The sequence below is a fragment of the Euprymna scolopes genome, chromosome 23 (genome assembly GCF_053919585.1).
Source record: "Euprymna scolopes isolate OS-2025 chromosome 23, ASM5391958v1, whole genome shotgun sequence".
NCBI lineage: Eukaryota > Metazoa > Mollusca > Cephalopoda > Sepiida > Sepiolidae > Euprymna > Euprymna scolopes.
The window spans coordinates 21,889,334-21,904,333 of NC_136504.1; the positions used below are offsets into that span (position 1 = coordinate 21,889,334).

The 15,000-nt window shown below is 28.1% G+C and overlaps 1 protein-coding gene and 1 long non-coding RNA gene across 8 annotated transcripts in view; one reads left to right on the forward strand and one right to left on the reverse strand.

Moving 5' to 3' along the window:
• LOC145245801 (uncharacterized) overlaps nt 1-15,000 on the forward strand; it is a 454,171-nt gene that overhangs the window by 57,769 nt on the left and 381,402 nt on the right. For all 4 annotated transcript variants that reach the window (XR_013863038.1, XR_013863035.1, XR_013863036.1 and 1 more), the window contains one exon: nt 7,700-7,779. This is a non-coding gene — a long non-coding RNA (uncharacterized LOC145245801). The remainder of the gene's footprint in view (nt 1-7,699; nt 7,780-15,000) is intronic.
• Nucleotides 13,597-15,000, reverse strand: part of LOC145245799 (uncharacterized) — a 445,127-nt gene continuing 443,723 nt past the window's right edge. For all 4 annotated transcript variants that reach the window (XM_080107444.1, XM_080107442.1, XM_080107443.1 and 1 more), the window contains one exon: nt 13,597-15,000. This exon is cut by the window's right edge and continues 1,532 nt beyond it. The gene's annotated coding sequence lies outside the window, so the exon portion shown is untranslated.

Genomic DNA, 15,000 nt, shown 5'->3' on the forward strand with positions numbered 1-15,000 from the left:
TGGTGATAATAATCATGAAAAAAGGCACATTGGGCAATTCTCGGACGACTACAACAATATGATTTATTTAACAATATTGTAAATAAAGCTTTAATATCGTATTCGTGATTAAGATCATGCAATATTGAAAATAGGTTTAGGGAAATGAAAACTGAAATATCTTCAGATACGGAATTTTAACCAATAAATTAGAATGAAAGTCAACATCATTTAACTTTGAAAACAAGAAATATTCTTATGTATATGTTTAATTTTTAAACTTTAATTTGACATTAACAGCTTCATTTATTTAAATGTACTAATTTTAAATCTAGTTTGAATTGATAAGTAAACAAAAATCCAAGATGATAGGGTTTCAACTGAAATTTTTAGGAAATTCATTATCCAATTAACTTTTCTTTTTGTGATACTTACGAGTATCATATTTGTTCTTGTTTACTTTGCTATACAAAATTCGTTAATCTCTTCAGTGCATTTAACATACTGAAAAACATTGAACGATTTCATATTAATTTTTTCATGTGATGACAAGATATTCACCTGAAAATGATTGGCAAGCAGACCAGGAGAAATATAATTTACTATTTTTAACATAGTTTATTTTTGTGTTTTTCATTATAGCACGTCTAGGGTGCAATACTTTGATTATTAAGATAAAAACTTTAGCAATAAAGCAAATTCCAGAAGATGTTATGAATTTGCTGAACTTGAGTACAGATACCTTAAGATGATCCTGATCACTGCAGCAGTAATGAAGATAACAGTAAAGTAAAATAAAATAATAATTTGAGATAAACATCTAAGCATCATATTTTTTTATGATTATACATGTTCAACTTTGCTTGATTTAAAAATCAACATGAAAGCTTAGAAACATATGAACTAATGTAATAGTCTGCAGCAAAACAAAAAGCAAAGATAATTCATAGATCAACCACAATCCTAAGTTAATCTTTTATAATCTCGGCTAGTATATTGAAAGATAATATTTCGAAGGAAATCTGGTTTGTTCTTCATTTTCTACCTAAAACATATTGAATCTAAATTCGATTTTGAATAATTTTCATTCTCAGATGCATTGGCTTTGGAAATAATTATCAAGAGTTTTTCTTCAATTTAAGAATGATATTTCACATTTTATTTTAATACGCAGAATATTTATTTCCTGGTTATCTGGCTAAGTATGCAGATCGGCAGGTCTTATACTATGCTCAACAACAAACATGAGAAAATGAGTAAATCATTTGCTAAAATAATCTATTGCTAAAGATATACTTATTATCAGAAAAACAAATTGAAAATATCTTGGAAGAGTCTGAGAGAAGTGCCAAATCATCTCTAAAATACTTCAATGTAAAGAAGAGGGTTGCTTTTTTTTTTTAATCAAAAGTGATCATGGTGTTTTTAAAGATCAAACCGATAACATTGTAAGTCAGAGAAAAGAATAACATATTAAATGGCAGAATATATTTTTAGAAGGTAATTATGGAGGATAATTGACATGAAATGACCACAGGATCAGATAGTTGATTGAGATCACATAAGATAAAAGATATTTGAAATGTATTCAATTTAAAACTTAGATTAGATGACATGTAGAGTACAGACAGATGGAGCATTTAGACCTAAAAAGATAACCAAAAACAATCATTGTTAGGGAAATGGATCTCAATAGTTAAGTCTAATAAATCGCCTCTTTTCCATGTATGAGCATTGTTCTAGAGACTGACCAAGACTAGGTTGTAATATTAATGTTATTTTCATGGTTTTCTACATGTTTCGCTCAATTAAGTAGTAAATATTAGACTGATTTATAATCATTATTGAATAGTGTGATGAAAATAACATCACCTTTTTTACATATTTTAAAGGAATAAGTCATCCTTTTAGTCTGATTATTATCTATAAAACATCTAAACAACTGAAGTAGTTTTTTGTTTGTTTTTGCCGAATTTTAGAAAACATCTTTCCATTTACAATGACCTAACTCTTTCTCTTACTGGTAATCAATGTCCATTGTAATATTTTTTTTCATTATTACGGCGAGAGCCCATCACGTTTTCATCATTATGGCAACAATAATAATAAACAGGGACCACAATTATCAAAGCAGTACATGCCACTAATAGTAATAGTAAAACAAAAATGAGCATTTTTCTTATTATACTGATGAAAAGGAAGAGGTAATTTGAAGAAAAAAACGTTTTTTTTTTTAATTTCTCACACAAAGAAAAGGTAAAAAATATGAGAAAGGAAGACTGATATCTTCCCTTATTTTTGCCTTTTTTTGTTTTTAAAGAAAATGTCTTTTTAATTCTTTTTTTTTTTTAATAAACTTGATAACATAGAAAAAATATTGCACTTTTATAAGTGGCCGTCATTTATAGACATGTACAATGATAATCTAGAGATAATTTTTTTCACATCTATTCTCTTGTTTTGTTAAACTGAGAATTTCTGTAAATGAACAGAATTCACAACCACATGAAAGGAAATAATTTCTTCTTCTTTTTAATTTTAGATTCTTCTTTGGAAGTATTTTTCTCAAAATTACTTATTTTTCAAAGTGTGTAATCTTTTGTTTCTTTTTGTTAAAACAGTCTTCAAGACTAGCTTAAAAGAAACTTTTGTTTAAAATATAAATTAGCAATGAATGGAAATCGGTGACATTATGTTACAGAATCAGTTTGGTAAGAGTGTATAATCATTGATAGAAGGGATGAAGATGAATAATGGAGCATAGGAAGTCTAAAATCAAGAATAATAAACAAAAACATTCCTATAGTTTAATTGTGATGAAAAACTGAAAATGTATTTTTCATATAAAACAAAAAGATAAATTGTCTGATGTGGATTAAATTAGAAAACAGTATATCTGCTTACTATGCCTTTAAAAATATCTTTGTACAAAAAAAAAAAAAAAAAAAATTAGACCAGAATTTGTCTGCTACCAAAGTGGACAGCAAATGTGGCACAGAGGTGTGTACGTGTGTCGGTTGGTACAATGGTGACAGAAAGTATGAATTAAAATTGAGAATGATACTATTTAATGTGGTAATTCATCCAACTACCATAAACATTCAGATTTAAATTAAAGTAAATAAAAATGATATAAATGAAATATTTCTTAATTTGTATTGTTTTTTTTGTGCCTTTTACTTATTTCTATTAAAATGCAATAATATATAATCATTCATTTTTGTTTCATCAACACTAATTTGATTTCATATGCATGTAGCTATATAATATTTAAACATTTTTTATAGATGAAAGTGAGAATGTCCACCAGTTATTAAAATTCCTCACTCCAGCCTATAAATAATATTTTTTACTTAAAAAAAATGGGATAATTTTCTTTCTCTAAAGGACATCCAGGAACTGTACTGGTTGGTAAGAAATAAAACAGTGTTGCTGCCTGGTGTTAGAAACGGTAGTGGAAGACAGGAATAGGAAACAGAAAAAGAATTTGTATTTTTGGGACAGATTTCAAAGAAGCGAGAGAAGGCGGTGGGAGGCTAGCAACAATTAGAAAATACATTTCTTCCGTTTTATTTGTCACTGTCTGCTTATGTGCGTTTGGGGGTAGAGGATTGTTTTGCAGTTTTATTTGTTTTAAAAGGTGTTTATTATCATTGTTATTGTTGGCTTATTTTTGGGACAATAGCATTATCTTATGTGCAACCTTCACCCTGTTTTATAATTGGAATGTAACAGCAGGAATAATCATGATTAACTGTGATTCTCCGGGGATATTCTGATTAAAAATATCTCAAAAAAATGGATGCATCACTTCAAAAATGACAGCAAAAAATAAAATAAAAACAAAAATAAATAAAAAATAAAATTAAGGGTTCATTTGAATTAAAAATTTTTTCATCCATTGGTTATTTTTTTTCCTTTATTTTCTTATTGTTTAATTAATTTTTTTTTTTTGTATAGAAGAAAAATCTCCCCAGTTTCTAATAGCACCTGATAGCACCAATACTCTTTGAGCTTAAGGGAATCAAATTTTAAATAAGAACAATAATCATGATGATGATGATGATGACGACGATAGTAGTAATTATATTAATGATAAGAAATGCAGAGGGGGAGAATGGGCCGTGATGATCAAAGAACACATCAGGAATGACACAAACTGTGACAAAATCCCAATCAAAAAGTTTTGTCTTTTTTATATCCCCAGAAGACATATATTCCACTAGGGATAATGATAAGATGTAATGGAAATACTAAATATATGATGATGATGATGATGATGATGATGATGATGATAGTATTTAGAACAATGTTAGGGTGATAAGTATACCGTGCTTTTGTAGATGTTTCCTCATGCCATGTAAGTGTAAGTAACCAGACAGCATACCATCGATGACCAAGAACATATTTATTATTGCCAAATGCATAAGATTTATTCCCCTTTTTTTACTGTGTAGGCAGTAGGGAAGAGGAGAGTAATTAAGTGGTGGGGCAGGGGTGGAGAGTAGAGGCTTGGATGGCAACAATCTATTCATTTGAGGCAATGTTTATTTGATAAAAAGAAACATAATAATTCACAAAAATGTATTGAAAATCAGTTTTTTTGTTTTGTTTTTGTCTGCTTCTTAAAACCATAACATTCTGAAATCTAATGAGATCAAGAGGAAATAGAGAGAGAGAGAGAGAGAGAGAGAGAGAGAGAGAGAGAGAGAGAGAGAGAGAGAGAGAGAGAGAGAGAGAGAGAGAGAGAGAGGATAACATATAAACAACAATAATTTTTATGCCGGAATTAAAAAATTTATAAATTCCTATTTTGCTAAATTTCAGATCATTTGCTCATCTGGTTACAAAATGTTTATTGCTGGTATTATTTCTATTTAGTTTAAGTAAAGCTAGGAGGAAATCAAACTTGTTTGGAGTTTTTTTTTTTCTATTGATAAACAGTGTTGAAACGTTCAAGAGACAACATACTTTTGTCACTTCATTAATGTCTCTTCAAGAAAAGCAACAAAACCTTATAGACTTAAAGATTTCTATGTTCAGTCTCTTTCATAATATTCAACTTTTTTTTTTTGTTTTTTCTTAAATCTGAAATATAATAATCTCAATGACATTACATTGTCACAGAATATAAAGTCAACCTCATATTTAATATAAATTTAAAAAGAAGGAACAAAAAGAATAGGGAGGATATTAGTATGTTGGAATGCTATTCCCTCACCACAAAGGTGCAATAGAATGGATGTAAATGATTAAAAAAAACCCACATGACTTAGCATGGCACTTTTGTAGCTCTTACTACAACAACCAAAAAAATAGAATAAGGGACGACAGATATTATATACACAGTTGTAGTTGAAAAGGTTATTTTCAAATAGCAGATTTTTTTCAGACAATTGCAAGGCTTCCAAGACAACTAAACCAAACACTTGGTTTGAATAAAAGTAAAAATAAAACTGACCATCTATTTGTTAGACAAAAAGTTAAAGGGAGTTCGTTAAGAACAAAAAAAAAAAAAAATGAGTGCCGAGCAGTGTCTGAGAGATTATATTAAAAAAAATATGATAAAATGACACATAATACTGACACATGTAAAGACTAAGACAACGTAGACCCACAAGAAATATAGATGAGACAACAGAGAAGGAAGAATAAAGGTTGGGAGAAGGTTTGCCTGGATAGTGATGTAATAATATGGCCGCCTGGTGAAGGAAAAAAGGAATTTTTTTGTTTTAAATTTTGGGTGAACAACATTGAACCAATATACGCTATAGAATAACAAAGAAAGTTCTGGAAATGTGAATAACACACAACAAACTAGCAAATAAAAACACGTATAAACGTGCATATATCTTCTTTTGACTTCACTTAAGGAAAAACTATTGAAAAAATAAAGTCCTCACATCATTGCTTTTATTGTTAAAAAAGGAACCAAACTGAAATCCCACTGAAAAAACATATTTTGTCACACAAGTAAGTGAAAACTTCAGATTGACAGAGAGTTGTGAATTTAGTTTCCGACACAACAAAAATTTCGGAAACAACAACAACAATAACAACATGAACAACAGAATTAGGTAACAATCGAACAACAATACCAAACACCTGCTTTTTTTTGTTTTACATTTTATTTTTTCTGGGTTTATTTCTTATTATTACTATTTTTTCTTTATATATACTTTTTTTTAGTGGGAAGGGAAATTTTATTATTTCTTTTTTGTAGATATAATTTTTTAAATGTTTATCATACAGGCAAGTAATGGCAATGATTTTACTGGATTAAAAAAAATTTTTTTTTTAATATTTTCATTTTTTTTATATTTGTCTTAAAAATCTCTATACAAAAGTAATCTTTCAACGATATGCGCTTTTTGGAGAGTGTTGCTCTTCCGCCAAGTGTATTTCAATAGAGCACAGCCAATCCTTCAAGCAGCATTCCAGAATATTCCAAAGACCACATGAGCAAAATCGAGCAAGTAAACAGGTAAAGAGGTGGGTCTAAGTTATTTTGATGTGTCATTATTTGGAGCCTGTCTCACACCTAACATCTTACAATGTCATCTCCATCTTTGAACAAAGTAAATGCAGGTAGAAAAAGTCTCACAAAATAGAAAGCCTCAATTGGCAAATGTCTGTCTACAATAACAGTGCCGTAGCTAACATCACTTAGTAACAGTTATTAAAAATCATGTGGTAATTGTAACTTTTACAAGTCCAAGATACAATATATATATATATATATATATATATATATATATATATATATATATATATATATATATATATATATATATATATGTATGTATGTATGACTGGTGATAATTCTGAGATTAATCTTAGGTGAGCATGTTGTAATGACTTTCATCAAACTGGTATTTGAGATAGAACAATCAACTTCAGATCTATCTGTCCACTATTTGACTACTGGGCTACACTCAGAACTGCCAGTCTTAAGTAAAGAGATGAAAATAAGGGGAAAAAATAAAACTGGTGAATCAAAATACAATCAATGATGGTTCCTGGAAATATTTTGATAAATATAATCAAAACAAAAGGGAAAATAATTTTCTCTGAGGTACTGTCACCTCAAAATGTTTTGGAATGAAATTGAAATAAATATTTTCAACTTTATAAAAGATAATATTCAAGGTTTAAAATAGTTTAAAAACAGATTCTTATAGTCAGATTAAATAAGAGACTTTAAGTCAATTTATTTAGATTATAAAAAAATGGCAAATGATGTACGTGAAAGGTGGGCACCAGTGTGTTGTCTTGTTCATTATTATATATTTAAACAAAAACAACCATCACATAAGAACTAAATATATTATTATCACCGGTGTTCATGGGATGCCCACCCACATGCTTCATTTGTTGTAAATACTGTTCCACTGTAGTAACTGTTAATCCATCAACTCCTTTTTAAGACAGAAAGAACAGGCCACAAATGATGAAGACTCAACTTTATCTAGAACAGTAGTATGAAGATAGTTTTAAGATAGAAACATTTGAACGAAACATTGTTTTAAAAAAGTGAAAAAAAAAAAAAACGAAAGTAAAAGCTATTCATTTTCTTCAATCAAATTTATTTTGTATGATTTTAATCCTCGATTTAAACAGAAAAGTGAAATGCTTTTTCCTATGGGAAGTTTATGTTCTGAAATTCACATAACATTTTTTGATGTTTAGTTTTAGAATATTTCTTAAACTTTTCTTTCAGGGTTGGTTATGTGGACATGGAAAGTTTGATAAATATCCCTGTGTGGAACTCAAACATTGGGAGTCTTCATAAAGAACCAGGTAATTCTTTTATTCATATGTTTTATGCTAGAATTTTTTGTTTGTATTTATCTTTATATTTGTTTATATTTTTTTCACATTTTTCTTTTAAAAATCACAAGCCCAAACCATTCAAATCATAAACTCATAATCACCTTGTATTTAAAATATTTCTCTTTAAAGTTAAATGTGTTCTTATGATTTGGGCAGAAAATTGTTACTTGAATCAAACCAAGACAAACAAAAACAAACAAATACAAAAACAAAAAAAAGTATTCTCTAGTAAAATATTGTTAAACCAAAAAGAATATACCAAATTTTGGAATCAGTAATAAACGATTCTGTCAATTTCCAAACTTCCAATTCCCATATTAGATTATTTTAGTTTTTCTGCATGATACTTAACAATCATCTTACAGTTTGAAAAGAATCTCAAAGAAACATTCTTCAGTCAAGAGAGTAAACCAGATGACTTTAAAAGGTTGTTGAGGACTATAAGAGAAGGAGGAAAATAGTATGTTTCAGGGATAAATCATTGAGTGTACAGGCAATACATTCCAGACTAAAGCAGAATAAAATAATGGTCTTAGGTTAAGTCTATCTACATACCGGAATGTGAAAAGTGTTTCACACCTCAACTTTATCACCTTTTGTTGAGGTTATAATGCACAAGATTCACTTGTTTAGTGAACATCAACAACAGAACACAAACAGTTTATAATCAGTTTTTCCTTTGACCAATGCATCCAAAACTTAATACTAGAGCCTGAACTGCTGCCATTAAATACCTCAATGTGTCAAAAAAGAAAAATCTTGATAATAAAACTATAAAGTAAAATTATCCAGAAAAAAATCAGGAATGAAAAGAACAAAAAACAGAATGACAGTAATTTTCACAACCATTTCAGAGACAATTAGAAAAGAACAAGACTGTATGTTAGTTACCAGTTGAAAAAATTAAAATGTAATGAATATGATTTTCTTTGTGGTGAGGGTGGAAGCACACAAGTCTTTTTTTTTTTTGGCACAATATAATTAAAAACATGATATGGAACTATTGTAAAATAAAAATGTTTTGAGATTATAACATTCTTGAAAAAAAAAAACATGTCAGGAGAAGTCATAATGCAAAACTGACAATATATATGTTTGATCAACTCAAGCTGAGTCATCTAGTAGAAAGTATGTGATACTGAGAAACCTCAAACACTTAATGAAGCTAGGATGACATTATTGTGGATATATCTTATAACAGGAAAATGTATATCACGAATTGAAGCCCCTCTCTCACCATTATCTACTTACATATAAAGTTGGGTTCTTCATGTAGTGTAATAGATATCACGTTATGATTGGAAAATATCACTAGTACCTAATATTTTTGGTCTTGTCAAATCTAAATTAAAGTTTTAAAAAATGAATTCATTTTATAAACAAAATAATAGAAAAGTATTAGAAATATCCTTTGAAAACTTGTTTTGTTTATAGGTATGATTTTAGAAAGTTTAAAATGATTTAGACAGTATAAATGCATTTACATTTATTAGTTAATAAATCATCTTTTATGACTATATAAGCAACAGTTATAATTATGGAGATAAATATCAACTTTAAAAGAAAAACATTCACTATGTGAGTACAATTCAGAAATTTAAGAAAATGTTATCTTTATTATTTCTTAGTAATCTGTTTTTCACATAGAACAAAAAAGCTTTGATGCAAAAATTATTTATGTCTCTCCATTGTGCTTGATTATTGCTATTGACTTTTATAAATTCTTAAGATAAAATATTAGTAATGATATTGCTGATTTATTTCTACCAAAAACATATGGAAAAATACAATTAATTAACCTTTCATAAACTTACATTATTTTTATAATATCGGCTGTTTATTTTTCTCATAAAAGAGAAAAGAAATTTTTGTTCATTCCTTCCCGGACAAAATCTTTACAAAAATAAATAAAACGAAAAATATGGTAAGCACTGAGTTAAAAAATTGGCTCTACTACTTTTTAATATAAGAAAATAATTTTTATCAAAGATTTTCCTTTCATTTAAAATTAAGATGTACAATCAATGGAAATAAAGCTTAAAGCCAATCAGTAATCAGTATCGTCTAAGCTGTTTCAAATTGAATACCTGAATTTTAGTTGATAACATACACCTTATGTTTAACTTTCAAATTCCTGTATAAACACACTGAAACTAGCCTAGGTATACTGCAAATTAATGATTATTTATTAGTATATATTATGAATCAAATAGATTATAACTTGTCTTCTTTTCTTTTAGTATCTAATTGAACTTTGAACTTAGTACTGGCATGTATAAAAGAGATATGAAGAAAGAGTTATTTCTTTCAGTTGCTAAAAAATACAAACTTGAAAAGTTGAAAGAAAAGGGAACTTTTAAATCATTTAAACTAAGGATATTATCAAATATAAATATGATTGCTCATTTATTTTCCTTAGAATTTTTAAATCTAATAATCCCGGGTACCTGGATAGTTATTGTTTATATTGAAAAACAAAACTTAGTTGTTTTAATATTTTAATTAGTTATTCATAGGTATCTTCAACAAAACTGAACACAACAAATATAGTGATAGTAATAGAACAAAATAGATAAAGAAATTTCAACTTTAGGTAATTTCTTTTTGTATTATATAATAATTTACCTCAAGTTAAAACAGTCGCATTAACCTTAAACTAATTTTTCCTCTTGATCTCAATGAAAAATGCTTGGATTTATAGGTTGGCCCTGTGAAGATTTTGGTGCCAATATGTGATATGTTTTGTCTTGATTACTGTGTTTTTGCTCAGTCAATTGCATGTGATTAGTGTTAAATTTTAACACATAGCAAAACTGACTACTTCAAATGAATATCGGTATAAATATTTATCTGTCTATACACACTTATTGAGACTATCAGGACAGATTGGGTCATTTAGTTTTAGTTGGCATCCAATCTAGGAGAAAAAGGACAACTACCTTGAATCCAAAATTAAGAGTGAATCCATTTCCAAATGCTTTCTGGCATGAAAACAAACCTCAAATACTTTTTGCTAAAGTATTATTAACAGGACTACAGTTAATTGAGAAATTAAAAAATAAAAGTTGCCTTTTTGAAGGTATAAAGTCACATTAAAAAAGAAGTAGGACAACGTTAACATTGTTTTTGAGTTTTTAATAGAAAGGTAAACTTAATTTTTTAAAAGTTAATATCATATATGAAAAAAAAAAAACAATCATAATTGTGAATTTCTTAGTAAAAATTGACACTTTTTTTTGTGACTTTATTAGACTCGCTAGGAATTATATTAAAAATTGTAAATTTTCACACATATAAAAAATAAGCTTGTATTATATGGTCACACTTACATTTCTGTTTTTATATGCATATATAATACTTTTAATAAACACATATAAATTCATATGTATGCACATAAATATTTTAACTTGGTATGTGGATTTGTAGGAGTGAATATTGTATATTTTCATAAAAATTAAAATTGGGGTCAAATGTTAAAATGTATATTTATGATATACATATAATCAAATCATTTGTTGAACTGATATTAATAAGGTCAAGTAATCCTGATATATGTCAAAAGTGTGTCTTATTAAATTTAATGTATAACTAGTTGTTACATTCAATATGTAAGAAAATTATTTCTTTATTAATCTAACAGTAAACATTCCAAAGCTAACCAGTTTTATTTGTTTTAAACATGAAAGGTTATATAAATCACAACAGCATGTTGGAATAAACATGTGATTGCCTTTTGGAAATTTACTAGTGAACTTTCGAATCATTTGTTCAAAAACAATCATGATTCTTGAATTTTAAGAACACAGTAAAAAAAAAAAAACAGAAAAAAACAATGAAAACCAAATGTCGAATGATCAGAAAAATGATATGTAGTTAAATTTCTCCAACCAAAAATGATTTCTTTTTGTTCATTATTAGTGAAGAGTATGAGAATTGATTTTGATGGCAATGATGGTGATGCTGCTGGTTAGAAAAATTCTGAGAATTTGGAATGGTTAATCTGCAAGAGTTCTAAAAGGAGTCTTGACAGGGGAGATAAATGGTCTGATGCAACATGGAGTTTATCTTTGGCGAAAAGAGGGAAAAATAATGAACAAATAATACAAAGAAAAAATGATGAAACACAAAGCTTATTCAATTTCAGTAAGAACTTGCATGTATCCATTAATCTACTACACATCTTAAAGTATATTTAAGCATGGATACATGGGTTAGCACCTTTTGGGATAATCTCACTTGTGATGATATACATATGATACATACATTCATGTATGCATTCAAAAAGTCACACACACATACACTATATATATATATATATATATATATATATATATATATATATATATATATATATATATATATATATATATATATATATACATACATACATACATACATACATACATACACATACACACACGCACATTAGAACTTACATTTATAGTTTAGCTAGCTGAAAGGCCTACTTTCACTGAGTTAATAAAAAAAAACAACAAGAACAATAATTTTTGTTCTTTATAGTTCTCCAAATGAAATGAAAGGCATTTTTATACTGTTTCCTTTATATTATGAAATAAAGATAAGCTAAATGAAATATTTTTACCGTGTTAATTATGGATGACACTGATTAATGAATGTAAATATGATAATAATGATTATGATGGTGTTGATGATACTAATAGAAATAGTCAGTATTTATGATATTAGATTATAATGATCATAAATAAGACTTTCTGAGAGAAAAAAAAAACATTGACTAAAGTTTCTATACAATAATTCACAAAAAGAGCATAAAAATGAACAAACGATAAAATCTTGAGGCATATGACTTTTCAGAAATTCTTAGGCTTGCTTGGAAATAACCATTCCGAGATTTTGGCATTACAATGCCATCTTTTGTTTTTTGAAAATTTTTTGGCAGTAATATTCTCCAACTCCTCTTTCTGCAACAGCAGTCTTTTTGTCCCTCTCTCTCTCTCTCTTTCTCTCTCTTTCTTGCTATCTGTATTTCTATCTCTTTCTCTCTCTCACTTCACAAATATGTCCTTGTAGCCAAGATAAGTGAAATTAGGATGTACACTCAAATATGGAATGAAATCAGTCTCTTATGACATGAAGATCATTTACTAGATGACTTTTTTTTATCGGAGATGGTGGGTGAAGAGAAGATCAGGAGGTGAAATAAAACAAAAAGAAAAGGATTGTTTTTTTCTTTGGTTGGGCTGAAGTAAAAAGAAAAAATATGAGAAAGAAAGAGAGAGATCAATAGATTTAGAAAAAAAGAATTATCAAAATTCAAAAAAAAAGAAAAAAATTGAGAAGTATTTCATGTACTGTGATAGTTTTTTTTTCATCCAAGCTGTAAAAGTAGGAATATTTCTTTTGGATGGAGAATCATTGCATTTTGACAAAGATAAAAAGATGGCAAAAATCTATCACCTGAAGATGGTTGCCTTCTGATTCTGAGTCAGCATTTTTTTTGAAGAATATTGTTATCAGAGAGCTGTGGCAGGAAGAGGTGAATGGAGATTGTAACTGGTGAATGTCAATAGGCAGAATGATGGGTTAGTTAATAATAATAATGATAATAATAGCAATAATAATAATGATGATAATATGGCAGTACTAGTTGTCAAGCTGTACTTGCAGTTCAAAGGTGGGGGAGATACTATCCAACTAACTTACTAAATAACATTACAAAATGTTATAAACTAAAGTTTATATGGATAGCATGAAAAGCCATGTTTCATATTGGCAATCTTTGGCTGGTTTTGAGATCTTGAATTTTTCTTTCATATTTTATCTTTTTGTAATAGTTCTATTCTGTGAATAATCTCACCTGATCAGTCATTATACTGAATCAGTCGTGCAGGAAAGGCCACAAACATGCTTATGTTGCATTCCTTTCTTTTTTTTTTTTGTTTTTGAGAAAACCAAGGCATGAAAATAAAAACCACTAGACCATTCAAAGTACTTAATAATTAGAAATTGTGAATTTTTTTTATCCATCTTTGACAAAAAAATAATGTAAAAAAAAAAAAAAACGAAGGAAATATACATTTTTTAAAATCTTGATGAATAATGCTTTGAAAATTTCCTCCTTTTTTCTCTATTTTTTTTTGTTTTTTTTGTTTCCATTTCGTCATAAATGGTTTGGACTTTATCTGTCTTTTTTTTTACTTTGCCACCTCAGTCTTCACATTAAGAGAGAGTGATGGGTTTGTAACATTCGATGCCTTTGGAAACTTCAAATAACAGTTTTACTAAGTTATATTTTTTTCCCAAAATTTTTCATCTTAAATTTCTTGATTTGTAGATCCATTTTTCTCTTTTGATATATTTTTCTTTGTTATTTGGTAGGATAAAAAAAAAATCCAGTTTTCTTATTTTTTGTTTTTTCTTTATATTTGAAATGCACTCATTTGAAAATATTTTCAACACTTAACATTTTTGTTTCCTTGGTTCCATGTGAGATTCTGGACACTGAACACAAGGTAAATTACAAAACGAATAATGAATCCCTGTAGTGAACTTAATTTTTGTCTCTTTCAATATAGGGAAGTGAGAAGGTGGGGGATTAGCAGTTCTCCAGAGAGCGGGTTGGTGAGTCAGGAAAAAAAAAATGGTTTCCAGTAGAGTCAGATGAACTTAGTAGTAATTTATCTGCTTTTAAGATGAGGACAAAATTTTTTCATATATTTTAAAACTGGAAATGATTAAGAGGCAGGAGAAAAAAAAAAAAAAAGAAACCACTCCCCTCTCAAATGAAGTTTTACTATTTTTCTTTTGTTTGTATTTTGAATGAGTATTTAAACACATATCTTTGTACACATGAATGAGAATAGGAATGTCAGGATTAACCTCTTGTATCTCTGTAACCATGTTTAGTTATGGAAATAAAGTATATTCATTGTAGATGGATATCTAACAGGCAGCAACACCCTTGCAGCAGCAGGAGCAAGGTGCCTGTCTCTTTATGGGAACATTTTTTTTAAAGCAGACGTTAAATATTTTTCACGTGACATATAAGAGTCAAATTCTTGTTCACATTAAACAACAAACTATATATTATCTAAATACTTGAAAATATTAATAAAAAACTTTTGCTCGAATTTTACACATTGTGAAATAACCATTCTATTTTATGAATTATTTTAGACAGTGTAAAAGAAGTTTTAAAATGTAAAT